Below are 23,270 nucleotides of genomic sequence, written 5' to 3' on the forward strand. Positions count from 1 at the left end.
GGGCCAGCCTGTGCTGTTAGACATGTTTCCCAGGGGAAGCTGGGCCTATTTCTAGACATTGTAAACCAGCCAAGAGACTCTCGGTCAGCCTGGGATCAAAGTGGATCATTTCTCAGATGATGTCACTGGGGCAAAGCAGAAAGACTGGATGTGCATGTGTTAGGGGACATAAAAACATTCAGTGTGGATGTCAACTAAGCCCCAGTGATGGAGCAAGATGTGACTGATGGGCCCTCAGCCCTCCAGGAACTTTCAGGTCCCTTGGTGAGATACCCGTCTGATGGATGCCCAAGAGAGTAGGCATTTCCATCAACCATAACTTTTATATGAACTTTCAACAGCAGGAGGAGGGGGAGAGACATGGGGGGCATCCAGGACACAGAATTTAAGGAGCCCTCACTTTCAGGGGTGTGTAAGTGTGCCATTAAGCTACCCTGGCACCTTTGGGGAAAATCAATTGACTCTATAAATAAGGGTCTATTTCTCGAATCTGTCTTGTCCATTGGGCAATTCATGTAACCCTACGCCAATACCACACTGTCTTGAATACTGTCGCCTTACGGCAAATCTTGAAATCAGTGAGTGCGGGCCCAGAAACTTTGTTCTTTTTCTTGAAAGTCTTCATCAAAATCCCAGCAGGCTTTTTGTAGAAATGGACAAGCTAATTCTAAAATTTGCACGGTAACAAGAAGGACCGAGAATCAGTGCTCTTTCTTCCTTTGTGTGGATCCAGATTTCCATCTGGTGTCACTCTCCTTCTGCCTGGTGGATTTCCTGTAGCGTATTTTGCAGGGTGGGTCTGTGGGTGATGCGTTCTTCCAGCATTTGTAGGTCTGAAGAAGTCTCGATTTCATCTTTGGTTTTGGAAGCTATTTTTGCTGGGTATAGAATGTTGGTTTTTTGTTTGTTTCTTTTTCTTTCGGTACTTTAATGATGTCACTCTACTGTCTTCTGGCTTGCATCTTCTGTTTGTGATGAGACATTTGCTGCCATCCTTATGCTTCTTCCTCTTTTTGTAAGGTGCTTTACTCCTCTGGCTGCTCTTAAGGTCTTTGAATGTATCACTCATTTTATGGCACTCGATCTTGATGTACCTTGTTGTACTTGTCTTCATAGTTTGGGGCTTAGTGTTCAGTGAACTTCTTGGCTCTGTGGCTGTATAGTTTTCATCAGATTTGGAAAAAATTTCAGCCGTGAATTCTTCCAATATTTTCTTCTAGTCCCCTTTTCCTTAGGTACTCCTATTACACATATATTAGGCGGCCTGAAGTTGCCCCGTAGGTAATTGATGCTCTGCTCATTTCTTTTCCCATTCATTTTTCTCTGTGTGGTTAATTTTGGTTGGTTTCTATTGTTATGATTTAAGTTTTTGTCTTGCAATGTCTAATGTGCCGTTAATCCCGCACAGTGTACCTAACAGTTTTTGTCTATATGCTAATATATATATTATTATATATTATTGAGCCTGGACAGTTTGTCTTTTCTTTTTTAAAGAGCGTTAGGTTTTATCGTGGCAAGGAGTAAATTTCCTGGAAGATCAGCATGAGTTGATTTTAGACTTTCTTGGGGTGAATGTAGAGGAGCCCCATACTCTACTGCAAGAGGGGATTTTGTGGGCTGTCAACTGAATAAGGGCATATAATGTCTCTCCCTTCTGGTTGGTCTGAACCCCAGTGTGTCTTAGCTCTGCACAACATTGGGATCTCCACTCACCACCTTTCCTCTGGTTCCCCCTGTTCTATGCCAGGCTTCACAGAGACTTGCCCTGTGCATATGCACTTAGTATTATGTCAAAGACTAAAGGGACTCCTCATATAGATTTCTGGAGCTCCCTCTGTATGCAATTACCTCCTCTGAAGTTCTCTGCCCCGAAAATTCCAGCTGTCTCTGGGAGCCCCAAATGCCAATTTCTGTTTCCTCTGTCCAGGAGGAAACACTGAAACCACTTCTCCTCTTTCTGGATTAACGATTGTGGATGGAAAAAGAATAGAAAATCAAAATAGCTAATTATATGTGTGGGGATTAACAGGCGATGGCAGCCGCAGCGCATCCATCGTGTCTATGTGAGGTCTGTCAGTTTACCCACAAGTTGGTTTGGTTTCCAGTCTCTGAGCCAAGCCTGAGGCTGGTGCTGCAGATACCATGGATCAGTAGTTCCAGGCTGTGACCTTGAGGAAGCTCAGGCTTCTGGAAGGCAGGCCCAGAAACACGCTATTTCTCTTTGGCCATAGCAGACCCCTGTACACACCCTACACAGCGTGCCCAGGAGGGGAGTGAGAAAATGCCTGTGCGTGAGGTGACAGGTCGCCCCCTAAGTGTCAGGGAGGGGGCCACCAGGCAATCAGTGCTGGGCCCTGGAAACGCTGTCCAGATCCACGTCACCGTTCTGCCACTAAGTCGAGGTGTGACCTTGGACAAGTCACTTTACCTCCCATGCCTCGGTTTCCTTTTTGGTAAAAGGGATATAATCGCATCTAACTCCTTGTGGAATATGGCCTGACACCTAGCAGGTACTCCATGAATCTAGCTGTACTGAGGGTCCATCAGAATAACTCTCAGGATCCCAGGCGACGAGCTCTTTCTAATCCGTGGGTTCCACTCTGTGATTCCACACGGTCATTTCTAGATCGTGGACACGGTGAATCCAATTTCCCAGTGTGGGTTCCACTTCGGTGAAACTACGGCAGAAAATAGGAGACAAGTGCAACGATCTCAAGAAACAACCTGGACCCCCACGGACGCTGTTAGGACTCCTGGACAGTCTGTGCCAAGTTTAAATACACAGATTTGGGGGTACTGGGTGCTGGTCTCTGTCTAGCAGGGTGCTCTCGGGCGAGCTCCCACCATAAGCGAGGAAGAGCCCTTGCCCCAGCTAAGCCCGCTCATCCATGGGGTGGTGCCTGGTGAGCACAGTGAGCGCCCCCTAGCAGTGGCTCCAGGGTTGCTGTTTTCCTAAATGGTCATCATCTTCTTTATGACTGTTCTTATTATCTGCAGTGGGTGTGGTTGAGTCCAGACGCTAGCACGTGGATCTAAGGGGCAGCAGTGGGTGCAGAAGCTCGAATAACCAGCTTCAGCCGGTAGGTAAGGTCAACATAGGAAATGGAAATTTCCACCACGAAGGGCCTGGAATCAGAGCAGGCAGCTCGATATCAGTTTCCCCAGAGCCAGCCCAGCCCGCGTGGAGCCTTGTCTGCCCCTGCCCGTTCCATCCTGGGCCTGCTTTCTCTCATCATTTATTGCCCTCCATCATGGCAGGGAGCGACCCAGCCAGGAACGAGGCAGGCTGGACGCTTGTCAGGAGGAGGATGGCTGCTGGCTGCGTTAGGAACCCTCGGCCTGGAGGGACCTGGGTTTGTTTACTTGGGAGACAGAGGCAGCCTGAGGAGGAATTTCTCCCTGGAAGGGGGCCCAGGAGCGCTGCGCTGTCCCACAGATCCCCACGCCTCTCCTGGAGCAAGTCCAGTTCTCAGCCCAGCCCCCGTGGGCGCCCCCTCCCATCCAACCGCCAATGGCAGCCCAGCCCCCGTGGGCGCCCCCTCCCATCCAACCGCCAATGGCAGCCCAGCCCCCGTGGGCGCCCCCTCCCATCCAACCGTCAATGGCAGCCCAGCCCCCATGGGCGCCCCCTCCCATCCAACCGCCAATGGCAGCCCAGCCCCCGTGGGCGCCCCCTCCCATCCAACCGCCAACGGCAGCTCAGACCCCAGACACCCTCGCGCTGCTCCTTTCCTGCATCTCCGGGCAGTGTCTCACTGCTGCTCCTCTGTGTGTCCGTCACGGCACTTCCTGTGCTACCTGGAGGGGTTGGTCTAGTCCCTGGTGGCTCCTCCCCGGGCTGTGGGCTTCGCGAGGCTGGGACTGCCGAGGCAGGGTCTCTGTGGGGCCAGGTGAAGGCCCTGGAGCCCGGGTGGGATCCTGGCTCAGCCCGTCCACCGGTTCCCCCTCGGCAGGTTCTGCTCGGGTCCTCGGTTTCTCTCTCTGTAGAATGGGCATGATATGGATCCCCGCCTCACGGGGTTGTGGGAGAATTAAGGAGCTTGCTGTGTATAAAGGGCTTAGAATACTGCCTGGCTCATGGTAAGTGGCGGTGGCTGCTGTTCCCGCCTGTATCTTCCGGAGCCCAGCATGGGTTGGCCCAGGGCAGGTGTCTGATGTGAATTAGTAAACTTGTGCCTTTGTAGCAGGGGCCTTTAGCTGACAAGATGGCCTCTGGGTGGGGTTTGTGGGTCTTAGAACCAAGGTTCCCGGGAGGTTCCAACTGTGCCTTGTCAGGCACCCCTGCTCCCAGGGTCTCAAGGGCATCCTTTTTCTCCTTTTCCCTCCTTGCATCCCTCTCGTCTTTCTTCCCTCTCTCTTCTCCCCCCGGTTCTTTCTGATACAGGGAGCCAAGTAGCACCGTGAAGATCACACATCCTTGTGGGTATTTCTGCTTCTATCAGTGGGCTCCATTTTAGCAGAGGACCTGATCCTTTCATAACACCAGCTAATTGCTCTTAAGAAGCCCAAGAAGCCCCGTGTTGTGCTGGTGCTCTGGGGATGCTCGCCCACGTACCAGGCAGGGCCTGCATCTTCTGCTCTCCACAGCATGTACTTGGGGCTCCGGGTCCCAAGTCTGCCCCACGAACCCATCCCTTACTGTGACTTGGGAGTGCTTCTTTCAGGAACACCAGGGACTGCCCGAGGGCCCTGTCTTCGGCAGACAAACAAGTCATTTGGTGATGCGTTGGGCAGGTGAGTCCCATGAGTCATGCAGAATCCAAAGGAGCTGCCCAGGAGGGGCACTGCGGGGGCAATGCCAGGAGCAGCCAGATGTCAGGAGACTGGGTGGCCTCAGATGGCAAGCTTTGGATTTTAAGTCACCGTTGTTCCTAAAACTTGGAAACCTTCAAAAGCATTCAGTGAGGGCTGGACTGGAAGACTTGACACATATAAATGGGGTTTGGAATCAGCCCCAGCCTCAAGCACAGCTGCCCTTGTGTGGACATGCCTGGAGCCAGGTATGTGGCCGCTGGGATTAAACCAGGGCAGCTCTGGGAGGAGCCCGACCTTTGCCTGGTGTTGATGTCCATTGCTGGCATCACTAGGCTGGCCGCTGACCGGATCCCTGCAAGGAAGCCAAGAATACAGGCTCTGCAGCCAGCTGGTGCTGGGTTTGATGTGACTTTACCACCTACATGGCAGAGGGACCTTGACCCAGGCTTTTAACCTCTCTAGCTTCAGTTTCCTCCTCTGGACATGGAATAAAGATAGTACTTTCCTCCTAGGATGCTTTTGAGGGCTGACATAGTAAACACATCATGAGTCATTATTATTTCCATTGTCACTCTAACTTTGAGACCAACCTGGCTACCTAAAGCGCGTTTTTAGAGGAAACTGAGTCCAATCATTATATTCTTCCAGCTAATAGCCTGGCTACAAACCAACTGCTCTTTCCAATTTCCTTGGCTTACGTGGGGTTCCCTCTGAGTCGGTCTGTAAACCAGTTGCACCCTAATTAATCCTCATTATCCAGCCACTCAGAACATGTTGAGTCAGGGACAGTCACGTGCTCCTGCCCCCACAAATACCTGTTCTCTCAGCACCAGAACGCTAGCATGGTACATAGCCACCCTGACTAAGACTACATTTCCCAGAAGACCTTGTGGCATGGCCATGTGACCCTGTGTTACCCAATGGGAATGAGAAGTGATTCCGTTAACGTTGATGGTTATGTCCTTAAAGGGTTGGGACCAGCACTCCACTCCTTTTCTCCCTCCACCAGGGAAGGGACACGGTAGCTAGCTGTTTGGGGCCTTATGGACAAGGGCTACTCCCTCGGGGAGGTAGAGAAATAAGGAGTCTCAGTGCCCAGCACTGCATTATCAGCCATGAACGGTTACCAGGCAGAGAAAGTAACTTCTCTTTTGTTTAACGTGCTGTGATGTTGGACACCTCTATCTTAATTAACGTGGTGGTTACATGTATTTGGCCCTTTCTGACTACGTACACGTGTGAGCTGGAATTCACAGTGCAGGTTAACAGCCATGCTAAATCACAATATTGACATAAAACCTTATCTTAGACAAAATCACATTAAATTGTGTCCCTTGATTAGTGATTTATCATAAAGAGCATCTTTTTATCATTGATCAACTTATTTTCAAAAATACGTTTTTGTAAAATAATTACTCATTTCTTGGTTTTAATTGTAATTTTTACTTTTATCTTTTAAAGTACAGCAGCTATTTCCTTGTTGTGGTATTTACTTTTATGGTTATCTTTTAAAAAATTAAGATATAACTGACATATAAAAAATTCATCCTTTTAAAGTGTAAAATTCAGTGGTTTTTACGAGATGGGGAACCGTCATCATTTTTTAATTCCAAATTTTTTTCATCATACTCCATACTCTCATTCTCCCCTTTCCCAGCCCCTGGCAACGCCTTTTCTACTTCCTGTTTCTGGATTTGTCCATTTCAAACATTTCATATAAATGAATCATATAGTATGTGAGATTTTGTGTTTGACTTCTTTTGCTTAGCATGTTTTCAAGGTTCATCCGTGTAGTAGCGTGTATCAATACCTGATTCCTTTACATGGCTGAATAATATCCCATTGTATGTATCTATACCACATTTTGTTTATACATTCGTCAGGTGATGGACATTCGGGTTGTTTCCACCTTTTGTCTGTTATGAATGATGCCACTATGTTCATGTACAATTTTTGTGTGAGCATACATAACCAGGAGTGGAATTGCTGGGTCATATGGTAACTCTCTATTTAACTTTTTGAGGCACTGCCAAACTATTTTCCAAAGTGGCTGCACTATTTTACTTTCCTACTAGCAATATGTGAGGGTCCCAATTTCTTCTCCATATGCTCGTCAACATTTGTTATTGTTCTTCTTTTTGATTATAGTCATCCTTGTGAGTATGAAGTAGTATCTCACTGAGATTTTGATTTGCATTTCCCCAATATTAATGATGTTGACCATCTTTTCATATAAGTGATGGCATATAATGTTTGTCTTTCTCTGACTTACTTCACTCAGTATGATAATCTCTAGGTCCATCCATGCTGCAGTAATATTTCATTCTTTTTTATGGCTGAGTAATACACCATCATGTGTGTGTATGTATATATATATATATATATATGTATATATATATGTGTATATATATATATATGTATATATATGACACATCTTCTTTATCCCTTCATCTGTTGAAGAAAACTTATGTTGCTTCCATGTCTCGGCTATTGTAGATGGTGCTGCTATGAACGTTGGGGTGTGTGTATCTTTTTGAATTAGAGTTTTTGTCTTTTCCTGATATGTGCCCAGGAGTGGGATTTCTGGATCATATGGTAACTCTATTTTTAGTTTTTTAAGGAACCTCCATACTGTTCTGCATAGTGGCTGCACCAATTTACATTCCCACCAACAGTGTAGGAAGGTTCCCTTTTTTCCACACCCTCTCCAGCATTTATTATTTGTAGAATTTTTGATGATGGCCATTCTGACCAGTGTGAGGTGATACCTCATTATAGTTTTGATTTGCATTTCTCTAATAATTGGCGACGTTGAACATCTTTTCATGTGCTTGTTAGCCATCTGTATGTCTTCTTTGTAGAAATGTCTATTTAGGTCTTCTGCAGTATAAGGCAACTTCCAAAGGGATGAAACTCCTCTGTGTGATGCTGTGATGGAGGACACATGTCATTATGCATTTGTCAAAACCCATGGAATGCACAACATAAAGAGTGAACCCTAATGTAAACCATGGGGTTTAGTTAATAATAACTAGAGGGTTATTGGTTCATCCATTGTAATAAATGTGTCACACTAATGCAAGATGGTAATAATAGGGAGAATGTGTGCAGGGAGGAGGGAGAGAGTACTTTCTGTTCAATTTTTTCTGTAAATCTAAAACTGCTCTTAGAAATAAAGTCTATTTAGAATTTTTTAAACGTGACTTGATTTTAGGAAATATATTCGGTATAGAATATAGTAGGTGGTATAAGAATATGGCAAAAATCACACGCGAGGTATGTGGGTGATTGACATTTGGGAAACATGGTGGGAAATATGTATTGCAACTGGGGTCTCTGTTAATGCAGGATAGTGGAGAAAAGAGACAAACATATTGAATAAAAGATAAAAATATTTCATGAATAACTTGAGGTCTAGTGGAACTATGTATGTTACACCAGGTACAGCTGATTGGGGGTTTTCTTTGCTTTGAGGGTTAAGTATGACTTGGGAAGAACTAAGAGACAAAAAAAAAAAAAAGACTAAGACATCTAATACAAGACCTCCAATGGTTGATGGAAAAGCTCACAGGAGAGGAAGAAGGAGAGAGAAATTTTGGAAAGCCTCCATCAAACACATTGGGGGTTGTCGAAACCATGAGTCAGGTGATGAGAACAGCGCCAGCATCAGCTGGCGCCATGCTTCCTCTTGGTACCATGGACAGCAGCCAAACCCAGTTGGGTGAGTTTGCTCATGAGGCCAAGGGTTTCTTGTCTTCATCCCACGGTGTCGGATTTGTGCTGGGTTCTGTTTAGAACACAGGGATGAACTAGGGGTTCCTCTCCTTCTGGGAGATCTGACCCTTTCGCGTGGAGCTACATAGAAGGCCAGGAGGCATGAGGGGAGTGCACAGGACGTAGCATAGGAAAAATCAGTCCAAACTCTGCCACTCGCCCAAGGTCACAGGGTTAGCGACAGAGCATCACCCCTCTTGGAGTCTCCCTTTTCTCTTCTGCAAATTGGACTTGATCCTCAACCAACCCTGTGAGGGGCACACAGTGAGTGCTGGACAGATGTTTAGTGAAAAGAATTCCGAGGATTCCTTTTCTGGGGTGTGAGAAAGAGGCTAAGGTGGTCTTGTTGAGCGCTGTGTTTCTGCTTCCTAGCACATCGCTTGCCAGATAGTCAGTACTTCAGCGAATGTTGGAGGAAGGGAGAAAGGAGGGAGGAAGGATGCAGGTTGCTGGTAATTCTCCCTTTTCTCAGCCTGGAGCCCAGGGCCTGGCACCCAGGGGCTCACTGCCACATCCCTCCTTCCTAAGCAGACTGTGTCTCTCCTACGCGGTGCAAAGCCCAGGAGGCAGCCTCATCTTCCCATCCGGCTCACCTTCAGCGGCAGTAGAGCTCAAGAGGAGGGGTAGGGGCTGCACCCTCAGGGTGTGGGGCCCATAATGAGGTCTGGAGCTCCAGGAATCTTGGCGATGCTCCTTTATCTCCATTTCTCATCCGGGGCTCAACTTAAGAGTCCGTCTAGAAACATCCCTCTCACTTCATTTCCAGTTTCAGACACCTGGTGAGGCGAATCCCTGGGGAGTCTGGTTTGCAGGAGGCTGGCTCTCAGGCTTTTGTGATGAGGTCGCAGGCCCCTGATGTATTATTCAGGCTGGGTACCAATCAGTGCCAGATGCCCGTCCATCCTCCGCTGGTGCCCCTGCCTGGGCTTCTGCCGTTTTGGAAGCAAATGCTAAAATCTGCAGAGAGATCGTCTGCTTTTGTCTTGCTGCAGCGTAAATACCTGGCACCCGTCGCTGGGGAGATATGTTTGTGCTACATTGTCTGATTCTGTTATTTCCAGTTCTCTTGCTGGTTGTAATCACCCCTTGTGCCTTTAGCCTCCAGGGCGGCGGGAGAAGCAACCTTTCAGCTGCAGTAAAAGTTGGGCTGAGATTTGCTGCACTGTTCTGTCTTCATGTCTAGAAAGAAGTGTGATCCAAAAGGAAATGCTTGGAAAATCAGAAGCGACCCCCAGCTACCAGCCAAACACCTAGGATGATGCATGGCGCAGGGCTGGGTGCTGAACTAGGAGCTGCAGTGACTCTGGACAAATCACTTAGATCCACTTCACGGATATGGCAATAGAGGCATCAGGCAAGATTACCCTGTCCACCTTGCTCTCCTTGTGGGGTCCTCCTGTGTATAAAATGCAGTAGGACCATGGCATTGCGTCCTGGGGTCAGGCTGGCCTGGGTTCAAATTCCAGCTCTGTTGCTCAGCAGCTGTGTGACTTTGGAAAAGTGACTTCACCTCTCTGTGTCTCCGTTTCCTCATCTATAAAATGGGGATAATAATACTCTTGTCGCAGGGGGGTGAGGGTTCAGTGTGTTAATCTAGGTAAAGCACTCAGAACCATGCCTGGAATATAGGAAGTCCTTACAAACACTAGCTTCCATTATAACAGTAGTATTACTACTAATAGTAAACGAAGTACCTACGACACTCAAGGCAGTGCACCGACGGAGCTGTATTCCTGATCCAGTCTAATCTTCATAACAGGCTCAGAGGGAAGTTGATGAACCCTCAGGAAACTGTGTCTCAGAGGATGAAACGGTAGAGCTGGGATCTGAATTCCTCCTAGGCAGCACCTAGGCCTCAAAGAGCTTTGCTGGTCTTGCTGGAGAAACAAGCTCAAGGAACTTTAAGTGATTGTGCTGGGATTCTGTACTATTTAAGACAGTGAACAGAGATGCTAGTATAACCCAGCACGTAGCAGTGGCCCAGTGACCGGAGCGGCCTTTGTAAGCCCTTTGCTGGCCCTGTGTCCCTGCGCCGTCTGCCAAGAACACGCCCTCCTCTGACGGCAGGCTGCTCTCACCCTCCTCCTTCTGGTCATAAGTCTTCCACACCAGCTAGCTTTGTCCTTTCACAGCAGTGGTGTTCCATGTTCCATGAGAACAGGCACTGTGTTTTATCCCCTCTGTATCTTCAAGGCCTGGAAGCATGCCTGGCACATAGTAGGTCCTTATTAAGTGGACTGAATGGAGGCCTGGTTCAGCCCGTGGCAACCCAGAGAAGCTGCCCTGGGTGGGGGGGCAGGGAGGGGGAGGTAGAGTCTGGAGGAAGGAGGGAACCGTCTGTGACACCCCCTCCCTCGCTCTCCCTGAATCATCCCGCAAGGCGGCTGACCTCTGGGGACCACACCAACGGGTCCTCCTGGACTCTGCCTCTCACTTGGGTTTGGCCAATGGTGGAACACCCATGTGCAGGTTTAGCTGTACCCAGCAGGGGGAGAGGGGAGAAGGAGTCCGGGGAGGTTATGATCATTATTAACTCTCTGCTGTCCCCTGCTTGCTCAGGGGTGATTTGAGGTGAGAACACAGGCGTGAAAGTGCTTTGTAAACGGGAGTGCTCCATGGATGTAATGACTTCCTGCCAACAGCACCATTGGTCCCGCTGCCCGGTGCTCGGTTACTGCATGGTGTCCACCCCTTACATCAGCCCCCTGCACACAGGGCCCAGCACGTGGCTCTTCCTGGGCCCCCTCAGGGTGGCCAGGTGACCGGGGCGGGGGGGGCGGTGTGTGGCTTTGGTGTCTCCAGACCTGGGTTGGAATCTGTAACTACAAGGCCTCAGGAATGCCTTTAGCTTCCTGAAGTCACTCCCCTCTTGTAACGGGGGTCCTGATGGTCCATGTGGATGTTCGTAGGAACGGGCTGGCCCGGAAGAGCAGCCGTCCTAAGGCACCTGTTGCTCTCATCCATAACCCCATCGGTAGTTCCCGCAGTGTACAATGCTGACATCAGTTTCCCCCTCATCGGTCACGCCTGGCATTTTTCCAGATGGAGCAGAGGCCACTTGGTCCCTCTAGCTCTAGAACCCAGAGCTCTGAGCGCCAGCTGAAGAATTCCACGCGTTCCTGTGGCTTCCAGACGGTGCCCCTGCACCCCGCCTTCTTCCCTCCAGCTCCCCTCTCTGCTCCCCGACCCCTCCGCCTGATGACGGCTCTATAAGGATCCAGGGCGGCAGGGACCGGATTAGGCACCTGCCTTCACCAGTCACTGCTTCGCGGCTGCCTTGGAAGCCCCACAGACTTGAAAAAACAGAGACACACGCGGTGTCTGTGCTGTCAGACACCCTGGCACACCCAGCCTCCAGCAGATACTCCCCAGCGGAGTCCTAGCGGGCTGGCCGCCTCCCAGGCAGAAGCCCAGGGCTGAGCTCATCAGTGAGGCGCCGGCCGGGGCGGGGGGGGGGGTGGCCGATGATGCCCTGGGGCGCCCGCCACAGCCAAGCTGGGGCCCCTCTGTGCAACGCTGCCCTCAGCTGCACGTCCTCGCCAGACACTGTTCTCCTTACAGAAGGACGGTGGTTCCTTGTTGCCCAAAGAGCCCAGCCGCCACGCGACCTAGAAGCAGGCCACCTCCCAGAGGCGAAGGCTGAATGCCCTCTGCACCCGGCAGATCTGAGCAGATCACCCCAGGTCTGGGACACAACAGCCTTAGAATGAAGACCAAACTCCTTACTTTTTCCTACCAGGCCCTGCAGGGCCCAGCCCTGCCGAACTTCCTGACTGCTTCTCACACCTGTGCTCCCTCACACTGGGCTTTCCCCTGCCCCTTCCCCCCCAGGGCCTGCGCCCCAGCCTGGAAAGGCCCTGCCCCTCCTCCCCTCCCCTGTCAACTCCACCATCCCATCCGATTTCACCACAAGAAAGCCCTTTCCAGACTTGCCGCCTAGCCCTGCTCCTCTGCCCGGAACGTTTCACAGTCAGGGCGGCTCCTGTTTCCAGAGATTTCAGCTGCAACTTTCACTGTGTGTCCTCCGCTCCTTCGTGGACATCTGTCTCTCCAACTGGACGGAGACGGCAGGACATGGAGTCGCAGGCTGGGCCCTTCAGAAGCAGATGCTGACATGGAATTTGGGGGGCTGACATGTTGGTTAGGGATCAACACTTATCAAGGGAAGTCAAAGATGGGGGACGCAGAGCTGGGCTGAGGGAGAAGTTCAACGCGAGGGTGGCAGGGCTCGCTCAGTTGGTGGGGTCTGTGGCGGGTGCCGGGCACAGTTTTCTGCCCTTATCCCGAGCAGCTAGACCAGCCTGTGTGCCCCAGCACGCCTTAGTCCCCTACGCCGGCTGCCCCTGGCCCCCCTGAAGGATGCTTCCGTGGCTGTGCAGTCCTACCTTGAAGGGGGGCGGGCACCTCTCCCTGCACACACTCGCGGCTTCTCTCCCTCTGCATCCTCACGGCTCAGCAGAGGGTGTAAGTCCAGCCCAGGCACCCCTCTTTCAGCCGCAGAGTGTGGGGCAGCTTCCTCCCAAGGGAACATGTTTTCTAATTTGCATCACATGGTCTGGCAGCAGCTCCAGACATCCCAGGGGGGAGAAGTGAGAAAAGCCCTTCAAACCTACAGTTAAGGTCCCCAAACACGTCCAGCCGCCCAGCCTGGTTCTCACTTGCTGAAGAGTTGAGACCAAGCAGGTTTGTGGGCAATCACAATTCTGCACTGATGTTCATTTCTTTTTTTCTTTTTTTTCTGGGGGGGTACGCGGGCCTCTCACTGTTGTGGCCTCTCCCACTGCGGAGCACAGGCTCCGGACGCGCAGGCTCAGCAGCCATGGCTCACGGGCCCAGCCGCTCCGCGGCATGTGGGATCTTCCCGGACCGGGGCACGAGCCCGCGTCCCCCGCATCGGCAGGCAGACTCTCAACCACTGCGCCACCAGGGAAGCCCAGATGTTCATTTCTTTGATTAAAAGCACTTTCACTGTATATATGTGCCACATCTTCTTTATCCACTCATCTGTTGATGGACATTTAGGTTGCTTCCATGTCCTGGCTATTGTAAATAGAGCTGCAATGAGCATTATGGTACATGTCTTTTTTTGAATTATGGTTTTCTCAGGGTATATGCCCACTAGTGGGATTACTGGGCCATATGGAGTCTGTCATACAGAGTGAAGTAATTCTGAAAGAGAAAAACAAATACCGTGTGCTAACACATATATATGGAATCTACAAAAAAAAAAAAGGTACTGATGAACCTACTGGCAGGGCAGGAATAAAGACGTAGACATAGAGGATGGACTTGAGGACACGGAGGGGGAGGGGGAAGCTGGGGCGAAGTGAGAGTAGCATCGACATATATACACTACCGAATGTAAAATATAGATAGCTAGTGGGAAGCAGCCGCACAGCACAGGGAGATCAGCTCGGTGCTTTGCGATGACCTAGAGGGGTGGGATAGGGAGGGTGGGAGGGAGGCTCAAGAGGGAGGGGATATGGGGATATATGTATTCATCTGGCTGATTCACTTTGTTGTACAACAGAAAGTAACACAGTATTGTGAAGCAACTATACTCCAATAAAGATCTATTTTAAAAAAATGCACTTTCACTCTGGTTTTGTTTTTCAAATCCATCATTTCTTATGTCCCAGCCCCAAATCTATCTGGATGGCAGGGGCTGGCCCCATTCCTGTCACCTCTCCACCACCAACGAAAAATTCTTATTTTTTCAGTTGCAGAAACAGATCTTGCGAAAGTGTCTGTGTGTCCCTGTCACAGCCCCCGGGAGGAGAGAGCAACGTCCAGGAACTCAGGGCTCTCCTGTTACCTCTCCATTTTCAATTTGCATCCTAAGCATCAAGGCACTTTTTTCCTTCCCAGGGAGATTTTAGTCATATTGTCTTGGCCAACCAGGCAGGAAGAGAGGAGATTTTTCTAAGCTCAGACCCAAGTACGACTAAGTGGCTTCTTCCTCATCCCCTCGCCACCCCTCACCAGAGATTTTAAATGCAGAGTATGTCGACTGCACTTCTATTTGCAAAGCGACTTTCATTCCAAACAGATCCCATACACTTCACACAGCTAAATAATATTTATGAAAGTGCATGATGGGGAAATAGAGAAACGCTGGGTAAACTGATCGTGAGTCACAGAATGGAATGGAAGAGAGGAGGGTAGGTTGTAAAAATTACCAGATTGAAAACTAATAATAGGGTGAGTTGCTAATTAACTAGAAATGAATTTTATTTTTTTTACTAATTTTCAATATGTTTTCAGTAGCCAATTAACTAGTTTAAAAGCTTAAAGGAATCCCACATCCGCATCAGGAAAGCCACCTTATTAAGCTAAGACATCTCAGCCCCCACATAACCTGGGAACCACATCAGCCACCATCACAAGGACTACTGTTTATTGAGCACTTACTATGTTCCAGGCTCCTTACACATTGCAGTCCTCCAACAACTCTACGGAGTTGACATTCAATTTCTGTTCCATAGACTAGGACACGGAGGCAGAGCTGTTACTTGCCAGGGTCAGCATGGTTCGTGTCCATGGTCCACCATCTGCTGACCCACTGAGTATTTGCCTGAGCCCAGAAGAATCCACCAGAGTCTCATTCTTGATTCCTCACCCTGGCTTGATTTTGGCTCTAGACCCACAGGGCATCAAGAACAAAAAGAAAGGCCTGATATATTGTGGGTACGAGCACCTCGGTGGGCAGCACCTGGGTTCAGTTCCACGTTCTGGCATTTGCGTGCTGTGCGATCCAGGGCAAGGAACTGTGTCTTTCTGAGCCTCAGCTTCCCAACCTAGAAAATGGAGACAATGATCACCTTTTTGGGTTATTGTTAGTAATAAGTGAGATTAATCATAATTGGACCTGGCGCATGGCTGACACCAACTATTTTTATCTATACGGCTCGTCACATGTTGCTGAGTGCTTGTGAATTCAAGGAAATGACGAGCCTGGCACAGCACGGAAGCATCCTCAACACCCTAGACAGTGTTCTTCAAAGCGTGCTGCATGGACCACCTTCATGAGAGTGATGTGGGGGGCTTGTAAAACACACAGATTCCTGGGTCCCCCCTAAAGTCTCCAAATACTGGGGACAAGGCCCAGGAGTCTGCATTCTTGGGAGGCTCCCCAGGCCTGTGATTCTTATGATGCCAACCCTGCAGCATCACAAGTCAGCAGGGTCAGAAAGAAGTGCTGGGGCAGCAGGGTTAACACTGGTGCTGTGGACTGAATAATTGTGTCCCCCAAACTTGTAAGTTGAAATCTAATCCCCAATACGATGGCATTAGGAGGGGGCATCTTTGGGAGGGGATAAGGTCATGAGGATGGAGCTCCCACAATGAGATTAGTGCCCTTGTAAAACAAGACAGGAGAGAAAGGATCTCTCTCTCTGCCACACAGTGAGAAGGAGGCTGTCTGCCAGCTGGGAAGAGGGGCCTCACCAGGAACCGAATTGGTCAGCACCTTGACCTTGGACTTCCCAGGCTCCAGAACTGTGAGAAATAAATATCTGTTGTTCAATCCCCCCAGTCTATGGTATTTTGTTATAGCAGCCCGAATGCACTAAGATACCCGGAAAAAGAAGGTAAATCCAAGAGCCTTGGTTGTATAACCTCCTTCTACTCTCAGGGAAACCCTGGTGCTGGCTCAGTTACCCACGTCTCCTTCCCCAAAGTCTGCCCCCACTATCAGCCCTCTCTTCCCTTAACTTTCAGCCACGGGTTGCATTTTTAGAGGGAAAGAAGATCGAGCCACCAGTGCACAGTGAGTTACCTTTTGAAGCCACCAACATGTTGAGGAAAGAGCCCTAAGCAGACTTCCATAACCGATGCTTCGACCACCTGCTATTTGTCAAGTACCACATGGGTCTATGGCAGTGGAGTGGTGGACAAGAAAGATACAGTCCCTGCCCCTCTCCTGGAATTTATCATCCTCTGTGTGTGTGTGTGTTTGGGTGTAGGAATACCAACTTGTTACAAAGAATTTACTGCATGGTCTGATAAGAGTTGTGACAGGAGAAAGATGGAGTAAGAGAGACCAGGACTCTGAAAGGAACAAAGAAACTTAGAGCAGACAGTCAGACAGAGGGAGACAGAGAGAGACTATGAAGGAATGAGAGGGGTGGGTGATGGTTGAAGTGAGGGCGGGAAGGCCAGTGGGGATAGGTGATGAGCTCCCTTGGGAACTAAGTTAAGGAATTTGTACTTTCTCTTCCAGGGCACTGGGGAGCCACTGAAGGATATTGAGCTCTGCAGGGCACAATCAGGTCTGAGTTTTGGGTACAAGGTTCTCACTGCAGGGTGGTGAATGGATAGCAAGAAGCACAGGCAGAGGCCGGCGGTCGGGAGCTGTGTTGTAGGTGGAGAAATGCCAGGTCTTGCCTCTCGCTGGTGGTGACGCTGATTCCAGCCCAGGGCTCTCATCTCTCACTGGCAGAATGGCCCCTTCTGTGCAGGCTTTTGGAGGAGATGAAATGGTCACTGCGTCCCAGGCTGGCACATTGTGCGTGTCATAAAGGGCTCAGCGTCTGGGTGACCTCCTTCAAGTGCCCCTTAGGGCCTCGGGGTCTGGAAACGCCCAGCCCACGGCCGCCTCAGGACCTGCCAGGATTCTGCTTCCAGAGAACCTCTTCCGAACGCCTAGGGCCCTCTGATGTCCCTGAAACTGGCCTTTCCTTGCAGAGTGACCCCCGCCCGGCCAGCAGGTGGACAGGAGGCAGGGCCCCTGGGGTCCCCGGGCAGAGCCCCAGCCGTTCTCCGAAATCAGTCCTTAGCAGCTACTGCTAACACTCCGCTGACGGACGGGCCGTGAACTTCCCGCAGCCCAAGTGCAGAGCTATGAGACAAACGGGGATCTTAGTTATAAAGCAGAAACTAACACACCATTGTAAAGCAATTGTACTCCAATAAAGATGTAAAAAAAACAAAACAAAAAAACCCGGGGATCTTAGAGATCCGTGCGCGGGCATCTGGGCCGCTGTCCTCTTCCCAGGCCCCGGCATCGGACTCTTTGTTTAGGGTTCAAGACCAGAGGCTGCCAGGTTTCCGACTGAAGCTCTTGCTGTGGCAGCCGGTCAACGTCTTAACAGCTCAACTAGCTGAAAACTAGAAAGGGGTCGAAGCAGAGGGAGCAGAGTGTGGCTCGGACGGCCCCGAGTTCAGGTCTGACCCGGAGCTTCCGCCCGGCTTCCTGCAGGACCCGGTTGCTGGGAGGATGAAGTGAGCCAGGGACACCAAAGACTGAGTAATAACCATGACAATGGATGTACCATCAATGTGTTAATACAGCTATAGCTAACAAAACAAACATGTAACAGAAGCCCGTGTGCCGGGCTGGGAGCTGGGAGTGCAGAGCGGAGCGAGGCACAGACATGGTTCCAGTGGGAGAAACACCTGCTCAGGGGACGGGAAGGGGTCAGCTGCTATGAAGAAGCATAGAGCAGGGTGAAGGGGTCAGTTCAGGTAGGGTGGCCGGGGATGGTCGGACTGAGGACGGGACATTTGCTCTTGGATCCAAAGGCAGTGGACACACCGTGTGGACACCTGGGGGCAATGTCCAGGCAGAAGAGGTTGCCAGTGCAAAGGCCCTGGGCTGGCAGGGGTGAGGTGCTTGTGAGGATGAGCGGGCAGCGGGGGCTCTGGGGCTGGAGGGGAGTGGGCAGAGCGGGCGGGGGCGCGGGGGAGGGCAGAGAGGTGACACCTGGGGTTAAAAGAGACCGATTGTGGAGACCTACGGTGTGCCGGGCACTGAGCCAGGTGCTGGGGACCCAGCAGTGGGAAAGCAGGCCTGGCTCCCCTTCTGAGCCCAAGGGGGCTTGGTTCCGAAGGTCATTTGTGAAGGTCGCCTTACTTGACCCTCCCGACCATCTTGTCCAGCAGTTCACACCCATTTGGCAGGTGGAGAAACCAAGTCCAGAGGGGAGCCCATGTCCCAGTGGACTGCTGCGTAGCCAGGCTCCCTTGCTCTCTGGCTTCTGGTTGGGTTGGCCAATAGGAGGTCCCCGCATTTGCTCAGGGGCCAAGAGGAGAGAGGGGCCAGTAACATCTCTGTCCCTGGGTCCCTCTTGCTGAGCTGGGGTTGCAGCGCCTGCCTTTCTTGGCCTCTGTCAGGTGACCACTAGCTGCAGGTCTTGCCAGGTGCCAATAGCCCATCCTTGGGAAAGGGTGATGCCTTCTGTGGTCACTTGTAGATGGAGGGGCGGACAGGGGAGCCCTGCTTCTTGTGGCTCTCACACCTTTGCAGAGAGTCTCATCATTAGCTTTTCTCAGCCTTCTCCCCTTCTGAGTAGGTGCTGTTCAACCCAGGGCCTGCCAACCAAACGATGAACAGCAGAACCAAACAGAAAGACACCGGGGAGGGTCCCATGACATCACTGAGCTGCCAAAGCCCACCCTCGTCTGGATTTCCTGTTACATGAGCCAATAAAAGTCCTCATGCCTTTTGGAGATAGATTTTCTGTTTCCTCCAAAGTGACACAGTTACACAGCACTGGGGCATCTTGTCCCCCACCTCACCACCCCTGAGCTCCTAGCATCGGGTTAAGAGCTTGGGCTCCAAGTTAGAAGTGGGATCAAATCCCAACTATTCTACTTAAAAACTGTGTGACCTTGGACAGGTTATGTAACCTCTCTGAGCATCAGTTCTCTTTCCTCTACCCTGAGGATGATAATAGTTCCTCCCCCATGGGACCACGGTTGTAGAATTCGATGAACTACTTCCCAGTGCCCGGCACATAGCAGACACTCCAGACAGCTTAGTCAGCTCTGCTCTCCTATCACTACTTTTGCACACCGAGAACAATTTGACTGCATTTCCATTACTGAGATGATGCAATGGTGCTCACCATTGTTTTCTGCCTCAACACACCTATTGGTGACCAGCACTTTGAAGTTTCCCTCGAGGGGACGGTTGTTCATGGGGATCCTGTTTTTGTGACTTAAACCTCACTCTGACGCTCGTACTCCCTGGGACACGATGGAACAGAGCGCCACCCGCTTCGGGGTCTGCTGTGTGGCTGTCGCAGTTTGAGGAATGCGTCCTGGGACTCTCAGGTAGGACAGCAGGTTTCGCCCTTGACGTTTCCTCTGTGGGGATGGCTTATGGGCAAGAGTGCATCCGGCGATGCCTCTGAGGCCAGCTGTCCACTGACGGAGGGACCAGCACTTAATGAGGCCATGACGGTACAGCCCGGGGACCTCTAGCATCAGGTGGGAAGGAGGTGATGAGGTCTGATGGATGAGTTAATTGTTTTCTGCAAGGACCTGAGGTGAGAGTGCCAATTATCTTTCCCCTTCCAGGATGTTTAAACATTCCGGACCTATCCATCTGTTTGTTCCTTTAGTCGATAAATACGTATTGACTGCCCTTTATACTCCGGCAACTGTTTTAGGTACAGGGGATATTGTGGTTAATAAGACAGAAAAATCCAAATACAGACCTTTCCTTCCTCTGGACATCCAATTAAAAGCTCAGAGATTAAACAAGTAGAAGATAGACGTACAACTTTTTCTTCAACTTAAAAAGACCACAGTGGAAAACGGAAAAGCACAGGGAAGAATCCTCTCCCCCAACGGCGATCACGGTCACTGTTTCAGTGTATTTACTTCCATTCTTCCAAGATATGTGTTCTAAGTACTGTCAACATGACTCTGCAATATGCAGGATTTTAACCTTTTCTTACTGTAAAATAAAACAGACTGCAAACCACACCAAACAGCTGCATGGCTGAAGAAATCGCTCTAAGGAAAACACCCCTGTAGCCCCACCTGGATGAAGAAACATAACTTTGCCTCCTACCTTCAAAGACCGTCCACGTAGTCCAACCTCCTCCTCCAAAAGGCGCCGTTACCTGCCTTCTATAGCAGCCTCTCTCTTGTGTTTCTTTGGAGTTTTGTTGCCCTGGTGTGCTGCCCTAGCCGCTATGGTTTAGTCTTGCCTGTTTAAAATATTTCGTTATGTCTTTTAAGTCCCTTGTAATCTACAGTTTTGTCCTCCACCCGCCCCCCCCCCCCCACCCGCCTTTTGCCATTTAATTTGTTACAGTCTGGAAGAATCCAAGAAAATTGATCCAAGAATTTCCCACGGCCGGGGTTTGGCTGATTGCAAACTCTGGGCAGTTTAACATGTACTTTGTCCTCTGTGTTTTCTGTAAATTGGAAGCTGGTCCAGTGGCTTGATCAGACTCAGGTTCAATCTTTTTAGCTTGACCTCAGATGATACTGTGCTCTTTCATCAGGAGGCAAGCCCTGTCTGATGTCTCTTTTTTCCCCGATGCTAGCAGCAAGTGATGCTCTGTTCTTAGAGCCATTAATTCCCCGGGGGTTGCAAAATGGTCATGTTTTAATTCTGCTATTCCTCCTTCATTTATTAGCTGGAATATTTTTATAAAGAGCTGTTTCCCCTCATCTATCTGATTACCCAGTGGTACAGTTCACAAGAGAAAGATCGGATAAATACCTGATTCTTTCTTTGTGCGTCAATTTCCAAGATAATGAGTTGATCTCCCACCATCCTCCAAAGATGATCAACTTTAGTTTTTAAATGCCATTATGAACTCATAGATCTAAAACTATTTGCTAGGTTTTAATCCATTACAAATAGTTTACTTTTGAAGCTCGAATTGCGTTCTCTTCGGCTGCTGGAATCTTCTTCGAGTTCTGTTTTGTCCTTTGACGTGACTAGCACACTTGTTTTCTTGCTCTTCTGGGTCCATTGTGAACATTTCCTGCCCTAGACCTCAAATCAGCCATTTCTCCAAGAAGCCTGGCTGCTCGTACTGGGAAATGGTATTCTGACACCACAGTCTGGGTCCCTCAGATGCTCATTGCTGTCAGGTTGATGCTTATTTTTAAGGAATTTTAACACTTAAGAGTATTCACATTCAAATCTAAGACTACAGATGTTTTATTTAATACCCCTATATTCATGGGCACAGGTGATGACAGAATTAATATATCCCATGGTTGTTCTTTTACGTTATCTTGCAGAACACCCACGACCATCTCAGATAATTCCGATACTAACACCAACAATATAATTACTGAGAGCAGTTTAAAATTTCTTTGCATACACTCCTCCTACTCTCTCCCCACTTTTGTGTGATTGTATGACTGAGTAATTGCCGTTACAAACTATATCCTCTCCCTTTTAGCCCTCTTTATTGCTAGTTTAAAAGGGAGCCAGTATTTAATACTCACCCTTGGTCTTTATGTAAAGCTTTCTCTAGTTATCTTGGTTGTCTGAATCCCATTCTCGAGTAGATTCCTTGGGAAGAACCCGTGGGAACAGTATTCCCATTGCACATTGCTAACAGTTTGTAGCCTTTATACATAAAAGTCAGTTTGTGAAATTTCAAATCCTTAGCTCATGTTTTCTTCCTTGCAATGCCTTAAAAATATTATGCTGGACTTCCCCGGTGGCGCAGTGGTGAAGAATCCGCCTGCCAGTGCAGGGGACATGGGTTTGAGCCCTGGTCTGGGAAGATCCCGCATGCTGCAGAGCAACTGAGCCCACGTGCCACAACTACTGAGCCTGCGCTCTAGAGCCCGTGAGCCACGACTACTGAAGCCCGTGCGCCTAGAGCCTGTGCTCCGCTACAAGAGAAGCCACCACAATGAGAAGCCCGTGCACTGCAACAAAGAGTAGCCCCCGCTTACCGCAGCTAGAGAAAGCCTGCGCACAGCAACGAAGACCAACCGCAGCTAACATCGTCTTCTGGCATAAAACATTGCTGTCAAGAAGTGTGACAATTTTCTCATCTCTTATAAATCACTTGCTGCTTTTGCCTAAATGGCCAATGGATTTTGTTTTTTCTTTAAAGTCCTGTGATTTTACTTTAGAATATGACTCAGTGATAGTCTTTCTGAGTCAATCTTCTCAGATACTTACCCTGTGTACTCTTGCAGTGTGTAATTTCAAATCATTTTTTAAACGGAGGTATAGCTTACATACAGTAAAATGCATTCTTTATAGTGACCATTTCTATTGTGTCAGTTTTGACACAGTCATGCAACCACCACTGTGATTAAGATATAAAATATTTCCATCATTCTTTCAATATGCAGGTTCAAATCTCCTTGTCTTCAGTAAAGGTTTCTTGAATTATTATTATTTTTAGTGTTGTTTCTGTTTCCTTGCTTTGGTGATCTTCCTCAGTTACTCTTTGTTAGAACTTCTTTGCCAATATTCAATAGGTGTCACTTTTTTCTGAAATCCTTTTTATCTCTCCTTTTTATTACTGTTTTCCTCTCTCTGCATTTTGGGATTTTCGATGGCTCTGTGTTCAAGTTCACAGATCTTTTCTTCTGGTAGTGTCTAATCTGTTGGCAATCTCATCCTGTGTATTGTATATGTCAGATGTGATTATTTTCAACTCTAGAAGTTGGGTTCTTTTTATATTTTCTAGGTATCTCCTTAATGCTTTCCTCTATCTTCTTGAACATATGGAATGTAATCAGAATAACTTTTCTAATATCATCTACAAATTCTATCATCTGTTGGTTCTATCAGCTATTGGTTAGCTTTTTTCTCATTATTTTCCTGTTTTTACAATTGGAATTACAGATTTTACCCTGTTGAGGGTACTGGATAGTTTTATATTCCCTTAATTAATGAACTTTGTTCTGGAATGCAGGTACATTTCTTGGAAACATTTCCATCCTTTTGAAGTTTGTTTCCAGTCTTTGTTAGGTGGGAACAGCACAGTGTGGGTTACTCTGGCCCAACGATGGAGGCAATG

This window comes from Delphinus delphis, chromosome 15, assembly GCF_949987515.2.
Source record: "Delphinus delphis chromosome 15, mDelDel1.2, whole genome shotgun sequence".
Taxonomy (NCBI): Eukaryota; Metazoa; Chordata; class Mammalia; order Artiodactyla; family Delphinidae; genus Delphinus; species Delphinus delphis.